Source organism: Dermacentor silvarum, chromosome 3 (genome assembly GCF_013339745.2).
Source record: "Dermacentor silvarum isolate Dsil-2018 chromosome 3, BIME_Dsil_1.4, whole genome shotgun sequence".
Classification (NCBI taxonomy): domain Eukaryota; kingdom Metazoa; phylum Arthropoda; class Arachnida; order Ixodida; family Ixodidae; genus Dermacentor; species Dermacentor silvarum.
In genome coordinates, this window is record NC_051156.1 from 82,181,720 (window position 1) to 82,191,009 (window position 9,290).

Below are 9,290 nucleotides of genomic sequence, written 5' to 3' on the forward strand. Positions count from 1 at the left end.
TACGAGTGTTCGTGGCGTGAGGGGTGAGATTTGGAACATGAGAAATACTTGGAATAATCTATTTATTTGCGTGTATTCGCGAGCTTCTTTATGGTGGTCCTGGCTTCGTCAAAGTGATCTCTCTGATGGAAGCAGGGCTCCCTACCGAAATGTTAGTAAGGTTATGTTTCGTATGTTATATATATATATATATATATATATATATATATATATATATATATAGGTGTGTGTGCATGAGAAAAGGGATACCGAGGGGCTCGAATGTTGTTAATCATTACTATAAAAAGCCGACATAGAAGCCAATGAAATCATAGATGAAATCAGCTGGTGTGGTTGTAATTGACACCTAGAACATAACAAAGAACCTGAAATGGATATGGTCAAAAGGATAAAATTCCACTTGTGCAATCGGAACCTAAAACCCCTGCATTATACGAGCGTTCAACTACCAATTGTGCTACGGCGATGGCTATCAATTTGTATAGATAAAATGAAGCACAGGATCAAAGAATTCCAGCATAGAGGAAGGAAGGAACAAAAAGCACGTCGGGAAGAAATGGCAGTTTGCCCCCAAAGGCGAATGATTAATTGCGATAGCAAATTACCAAAGAGCTATAAGAAATAAGGTTAGAAGTTTTATCGGCCGTATAAATTCCAGTAGACATTCCCTTACTAAATAAATTGCCACGCATTGTGTAGAACGAACAGTTCATGGTGCCTCTGGTTTTAACGCGTCCCCGAATCATGACATTACGCAATCACAAGGCGCGCGAAAACACGAGAACCGAGCGCACACGAAGCCACAAGAGATCTCTGTTCCCTAGCCATTGTACTCCCCCGCGAACTATCTGCACGCCAGGGCGCGCGCGGCCACGCTAAAACAGGCCACGCGCAGCAGTAATTCAACGTTAGTTGGAGACACCGCTGACCAGTCTCCCTCCATCTCCCCTCTTAAGAGTGCTCACACCTCCCCATTATAGCGCACATCGTCGTTCGATGGAACATGTGATGGGAGCTTTCCGCAAAGAAACTGTTGTGAGAATTCTTCAGACTCTCAAGAAGACAACTGTGAGTCTAAAGCAATTGTGTTAGCAGTATCAAATTAAAGTATAAGAAGCCATTGAAAATACGCTTTGTAGAATGTGGAATAACACTGCGTGTGATGTTTCGTTTGATGTGTGCCGAACCGTTGATGTGTGCTACTTGGATAATGTGACAGTCGGTTTCGCCACATCTCTCACAAGCCACAGAAGTTGTCATTCAGGCGCTTAGTTTTACAGCGAAGCATTGAAGGGTAGGTTCCCCAGGAACGTGTCCGCGTGTAGAAAACAAAAACGATCATCAATAGCATTGGCTTCGGCTCCATATGCGTGGCGGTTTCCCGCCAGTTGTGCCTTTGCACAGGTGTCAAAACGGATGATGGATGACCCGTTATACCCCTCGCCACCGCCGATGCCTCTTTCAGAAGTGTTGCAATACACGGCGGCGGCACATCCCACCAATCGTTGTGCGCCTTTTTCTCGTGAAGTAGAGATCGCGATAGCACTGTTATCAGCAGTTGCCCTTTGGACTCGCAATGGGACGGACGCTCGTTTAATCACATCATCCGGCATCCTGACGAGGCGGAGCACTATGCCGCGGCTATGGACGCTGTGCCTCATACGTTAGTCTATGACGATGGGGTGGACTTGGTACAGCAAACGCACTACTTGGCCATCGCGCCGGGCAGAAACAAGACGCCGGTATCCTTGCTCTTTGACGAACACGCCGAAGACGCTCAATAAAGTCAATAATGACAATATATAAATTAATTATAACAATATTCAGTATAGCAGACACGCCATAGTAACAGCTTCGCTGGCTTCCAATCTTCACAGTAGTGGAAGGGCTCTGAATTTTTTTGTTTGCTGTTTTGTTATTGTCTCTGAAAAAGCCAACTGCAAGGAGTGTAGTGGAGCGAACTTTGTCTAGGATTTAAAAAATTATGGAAGTTATGCAAATATATATTTTCCAGGTGTATTTTGGGCATTTATTTAATGTACCCATTCAATCAAGCACTTCTAAAAAATTGTGGTCAGGAAATGTTTTTTTCGAAAGTCACTGGGGAGGTGCAAGGTTAATGATATGGAAACAGAAATCTAAGAAGTTTAGCTGCAAACAGAACCTTAGTTGCCTTGCTTCATTGAAACCTCCGGCACTACAACAATATATTTTTTGGTTTCCCATTTACTCCAGAGTGTTAAAGGAGTACGTTTATCTAGGCCAGTTACTCACAGCAGACCCTGATCATGAGAAAGAAATTTACAGTTGAATAAAATTGGGTTGGAGTGCATACGGCAGGCACTGCCAAATCCTGACTGGGAGCTTATCACTGTCGTTGAAAAGAAAAGTGTACACTCATTGCATTCAACCGGTGCAAACATATGGGGCAGAAGCTTGGAGGTTAACAAGGAAGCTCAAGAACAAGTTAAGTACCGCACAAAGAGCGATGGAACGAATAATCTTAGGACTAACGTTAAGAGACAGGAAGAGAGCGGTGTTGATCAGAGAAGAAATGGGGATAGCCGATATTCTAGTTGACATTAAGCGGAAGAAATGGAGCTGGGCAGGCCATGTAATGCGTAGAATGGATAACCGGTTGACCATAAGGGTTACAGAATGAATACCAAGAGAAGGGAAGCGCAGTCGAGGTCGGCAGAAAACCAGATGGGGTGATGGAGTTAGGAAATTTGCAGGCGCAAGTTGGAATACGCTAGTGCAAGACAGGGGTAATTGGAGATCACATGGAGAGGCCTTCGTCCTTCACTGGACATAAAATACAGGCTGATGATGAATTTCCTTACCCACAAAATTGGGCAAAATGCATCCGTCTTTGGTATAACAGCGCTGATAGCGCACAAATAAACGAATGAAAATTATCCACTAATCTAAAGAAACCAAGATGCCAGTATGTGTGCCTCAGGGCGCACATACTGGTCCCGGGACATGCATAGCTGCTTTCGTGTTTTTGCTCGTGCCCAACAACCGATTAATAGCGATTAAATCATTATTCTAAAAATTGCAGAGTTATAATTACCCCGTACAAAGAAATACTGGCAATAAAATCACCTCCAGCGCTTATCGAATGATTGTCGCAGTGCTACATTTAACCGGCAGAGAGGGGGCCGAGCCCTTCCTTTAAGAATGGAAGGGGCCAGAGCCCCCAGGTGCCCTCTGACTCTGACCTTAAGGACTGATTTACCGTGCGTTGAATGTGCTCAAAGATCAAGTAAGCATCCCGCCTCATTTCGTCATCATTTCCGTCGGCATCGAAATATCCGCGCACGTAGAAGGCGCTGTCGAGAGTGCCCATCATCTACGGATGAACCCTAAAATTTCCGTCACTGGATCAGCTTTGCTTCTACTCAGCTTGGCTGCAAAACGACAAAAAGCCCAAGTGGACCCGCCGACACATTCTACTCGTTCCACTCGGCAGCGGATCGACGGCAGCGTTCTGCTGTCCGCTCATTATATGTCACTTCATTCTCGTCAAATGCTTTATTTCACTCATTTCTAGTACATGCAACACGGCGATGCAGCATTGCTTAAGATCCGTAGATCGAATGATTCAACTTCAAAAGCCACCGCTAAACAACTTTTCCCCATGAAGGCGCCTTGGACACGTGGGTTTTGCAGAGATGCATTCCAACGAGAGCGCCATTCTTGCAGTACAACCCGCCGAAAGATGCCATGCAGCCGGTGCTCAGACCTCTCTCTCACCAGCCGCACGACTGTAAGCGTGCCGGGCTTCTTCGGAACGAGAGGCTCTTGCCTCCCATTCGTGAGCAGGGGCCACTATCGTCCCTGCAGAGAGTAATAGGCATGGTATAATGGATCAACATGCGCCATTGGCTTCCGAAAATCTCCGCCACTGGCCACATCAAGACAGCATTGAAGAAGGGCTCACTGAGTTCCTGTATACTTCATTATTGAAATTTCTGGCAACGATATGGCCTGGACGGTGCTGGATACGGGGGTTTCCAATTCAACAAAGACATGCCGATTTGTCTTTAACAGTTCTCAAGAGAGCATCACGACTGTGGTTGCATTTTAAGCAGGTGCCTTTGATGTCTCTCGTTCTTTCTTTTTACATTTGAGATGACCTTTGCATTATGGAGAACGCAGCCAACGACCTTAGGAAATAAGTCGTGCGAACGTTTTCCGTTAGTATGAACGCCTGTGCAGATTCGTGCACCGTCTGGTAGCGCCAGTGTGTGTTGTGCAATTTTTGATTTTCTATTTTGGCATATACCTCCTTTCAACGCTTGTACATAAACCACTGTCCTCGTAAAGTGTACAGCTTCTGCGTCACTCTATGACAACAACTGTGTAAAGAGATGAAGAGGATCGAAGATGGATTTGTCGGCTGGCAGGAGGAGAAATGGGAACTGTACCTTTTGTGTAATAATATTTGAATATTATTTCATCATGACTGTATGAAAGAAATGACACGTTTTACAATCAAATCAACTTTTTAAAAATATAGTTTAGAAAGGACTAGAAGCTTATTCTTTGTTTCCCTGTATCGCTTGTCCATCTACTTTATCTCACTTGTGCTGGCTTACAAAACATTTGTTGATGCTCATTTTTTGAGCAGCACATGTTAAAAAGAACCAACGTTTCCTCTTTTAGGAATAAGATAATGTAGCAAGTTGGTAAAATTTTGCTTAAGACATCTCAAAAGAAGAATTCTGCAGTACGAAATCAGACAATTCCTTCAACAATCATGTAGGAGGGCTGAAAGGATGCCACGTAAAACGCGAAAACACCATTTAGTTATTAACATGGTGATGCGCAGTTTCGAGCTTGTTGGTGTCACCAACACATATTAGTCACCACCCGAGCACTTGTAACTGAACATGGTTAGAGATAGAATGCATAGGCAGAACAAAAGGTCACGTGTAGTTCGATACCTAGGGAAAAAAATTTTGTTTGAACGCCGGAAACATTTTGCGTTTTATGGAAAAATGAAACGAATTCGGTAAACAGGCCTTAAATATGAGCAAGTCAGCTATTGTAAACATGCAGCCGCCCCTATATTATATAACTATAATACGGAAATAAACACTTTATCCAATTATCTAAACATAAATCGGGCGAGTATCGCATCGGGTTCAATGAACTTGATATAGTATATTGTATCTGTAGCTGAAATACTTTCACCTGAACGCGTTTTATCCGCATCAAGCTACAATTTAAATGTATTGTTAGCCAGCTCTGCCAAAGAAGTCCGGTCGAAATTTTTAAAATAGCATAATCATCAAAGTGATAAGACAGAGGGAGAATAAAAAAAAGTTGTCGCAGTTTCGCTTGAAAGGCGAAGCATCAATTGCGATAGCAAATTTGTAGAGAGCTATACGGAGTAATGATAGTAGCTTTATCAGCTGTATAAACTTGGACATGCAGCAGCACCGGCAACACGCAGAACTGTTGTCGACGCCGTCGGCGTTTTGCCCGCGTTCGCACAAAATGCGTGCGGCGTTGGTGACTGTTGACGGAGCGTCTGATATAAATAGGCACTTGGTGCCGCAGCTAAACGTCCGCTCCCTTCCCCCCCCTCCCCCCCCCCCCCCGCCACGGCCTTTCGTGCATCAGAAGAAGGCGCGATTGATCTACATATATGGTGATTGTAAAGGAGGAAAGAGACGCCTACTTCTGCAGCCCTTAATGGAGCACGGCACAGAACGCGCGTTTGTTCTCCGCCGTGCGTTCACTCCCCGTGAAAGCGCGCGTCCCTCGCGCCCTTTCACTCGCACATACAGCGTTCGGCGGCGCGCGGCGATGGGCGCTGGGCCTCCCCTGTGGCAAGGAGGAAGATCTCCTCTTCCCCGGCCGACACCACCTTTCTGCACTTCGAGGCGTCGTGGAGTTCCTTGACTCGTCAGGGCTCTCCGCACGCCTCTAAGGACATTTCTACAAGCGGGAAGGCCTCACGGCCTCCCACTCCACCCCGGGCCTGACCGGCCTGGCACAACACCCCTGCAGACTCTGCAGCACGCCAAGGCCTTCCATCTCGGCCTGATACGTGCCGCCTATGCCTGCCGGTTTTGCTTCGCCCAGCCATGGCGTCTCCACTCTATCCCTTCTTTCGCTCCCACTTACCCCTCCCCGTTGGCGCTGAGCCGTGCTCCCTCAAGGGCTGCAGAAGATAGCGCCAACCTTTCCCTTTCCCTCAAGAACCACTTACCGCGCGGCGATTGGCGCTGAGCCGTGCTCCCTCAAGGGCTGCAGAAGATAGCGCCAACCTTTCCCTTTCCCTCAAGAACCACTTACCACTTACCTACCGCGGCGACGATTTCATCTCCATTGACGTCATACGGAACCTCACGGCGACGGCGACGGCGACGCCGACGGCAGAAATCTGCTTTGGAGTGTCCATATAATTGCTATCGCAATAAAATCAGGGTGATCACGAACCCAGATTTTGCGGTGCCATTATCAATAGATGTTCACAGTTCAAGCGCGCAGCAAAAAGATGCCCACGAGTCAATGGAGTGATTATATTCTTCGACCAACCAATATGAGCAATACAAATATTATATATTGTCGTTTCTGAAACATTGATCGCACATTGCAACCGATCATGTGGCACGTGATGGAGTTAAGCAGAGTTGCAGTCAATGAGAATGCGCATAACGGGACACATCGGCTATTGTGATTTAGGAAGAAAGAGACTCGGCTGAGCTCCAACGAAATCTGTTGCTAGGTGCTTTGTGGCGTCCACGTGCGCAGAGTGATTCGCTGACACTAAACAACGTCAGACTAACAAAGACTAGAGAACTTCGCTCCGCCGTGTGAAATCCGCTTTTACAAGACGTGGATGTTACGACGAAGCTTATCCATTGCGGGACACTTGAGCGCAGTGAGGTGCAAGATGCTAAAGATGGGAACGCATGGGTACGTGGCGCCACTTTGCGTAGGGTTCGAAAAAGATTTTTATATTCGAGTTAAAAGCCAAGCCAGATGAGCGAAGATGTCTGAGAATGGTGAGCAATGTAGGAACAATGAAAGTAATCACAAACGTGTATGCAAACAGCGTGTGGCTGTAGACACTCGCAGTCAGCGCGACTAGCACGGGCACAGCGTCTCGTGCTCGTTTCAAAAGCTTTCCGCGTGACGGTTGCTCTGGCGTTGTTACCTAGCACGCTCCGCTGAATCATTGTCAACACGCAACAACAGATCCCTGAAGTGTTGTCGCTAAACAACGCTTAATCAGGTGCGTCTCATTTAGAAATCTGAGATCTAACTACAACGCTAATATATTTCTCGGCCACAAGTGACCACGTACGAATGACAACAATACGTTTAGCATACGAGAAAGAGTCAGTAGAGTATTTTTACGCGCTCTCATTTGTTTGTGAACCTGAATGAGCTTTCCAGTAGTCTCAGCATGCAAGCTCCCGCAAGCAAAGGGCTGCCAAAAGGGTTCTTCATGCATTCTTCATGCATTCCGTGTTTGCTTATTTAAATAAGCATTTTATTGGCAACAATTCCTTGCCTATTATACTTGGCGCTTTGCGGTAGTAGGTAGGTTCCTGTCTCGCCTCGTTTTGGGGCTCTTCATTAAACATTGTGCAGAAACCACCGGCAATAATTGTCAATGTAAGCGAATAGCCGAATATTTCTAGAAACAAAAGAAAAGAACATTCAAGGCAAGCCGTAGTAGATGAACTGCGAATTATGTTTGACCATCTGAGGTTCTTTAGACAATGCAGTGTTATGACACGACGGCGGAAAGAGCTGTCATTTGGACAGCTTGACAAAGCCGCAGGCCCCCACATTGGGGTTCACGGCATTGATATCAACACAATCAGCCTATATCATTTCAAAAATTATGCAAAAATTTAACAAATTACGCAAAAAAAACTAAAAGAAAATTGTGTACCAAAATACAACCTTATACCATCTTACAGGAATACAAAAAATACAATCACACATTCTGTACAAATATTCTTGTATAAAGACGCAAAAGAACAAAAAAACATAACGTGTACAATATTATGCAACTATATTTCTGCTTGACGCAGAGCAAAAACGAAAACAAAGCATACGTACTGTTGTTGCCCAAAAAAGAAAAAAAAAAACAGAAATGCACCAGACCACCGACCATTTTTACTCAGAAAAACACATTCAAAGAACTTCGTCTAGTTAAAGTTGAAATAACTACGAATAGCTACGAATAGGTAGTGTACTCCAATTGAATCGCTTCGCTGCTTAATGTATTTAGTAATCTCTTACTGTTGGTATTTTACAGGATTCTTTTTTGCGCGTTGAATATATAGTAGTATTGGCTTGTAACTTGGCAAGTTGCTTAAGAAAAACTGCTGCAGTTAACACTTGTTTAAATGCTATTCACAGTCGATAATCGTATATAGTTGCGATTGGCATAACCCTATACTTTACAAAAAAAATCTGCTGTATGAAAGTAACTAGAGACACCTTCAATTATACGTAAGAACTTTTCTTGCAAGACATGAATGTTGGGCAGATTTTCTTGAGTGGTAGTAGCCCAAACTAAATGGCAATAATTAAAACGAGATTGAAGCAAACTGCTAGAAATAAGCATCAGGACTTTTTGTGGCAGTACACGGCGATTGCGATAAACAATACCAATTACCTGTGGCAGTTTTACTCCTAAACTATCAATATATGTATCCCAGGATAAGGTTTTTTTAAAGACAACGCCCAATGATTTAAAGCTGGGCACGATAGCGATAGGCAAGGAATTCAGTAGTGTGGTTTTATTAATGACAACATTTTTATTTTTACTGCGAAGTGCCACAGCGCTTGTTCTGTTTCTTTTCAACCTAAAACTATGTGGAAGGCCCATTCGTCTAATTGATATTGGGTTGACTTGGCTCCATCAATTCATTATTCGACCAAATTTCCTATTAGAAATATTCTGGTATCATCGGCGTAAATTATATATTTTGTCGCATAGTTTATATTGATAATGTCATTAATGTAAAGATTCAAAACAAAGGGGCCCAAGATGATACCTCGTTGCACATTGCAAGATACGGTAAGCATGATTGATGTCCACTGTTTGGTCACGGTACTGCACATAGGATTTAAACAGGTGTGCAGCTTTGCCGCAGCAACCATCGAACACGACATTCTCCAGAGTGTGTTAAACCCATTAGACAGCAGACAGTTTTCGGAGACAAAGATTCTTGGACCGTGGCCCCACGCGTCGCAGGCTTACAAAGCGACGCTGGCATTGTTACAATTCATGAAGTCGACTGGCCTCA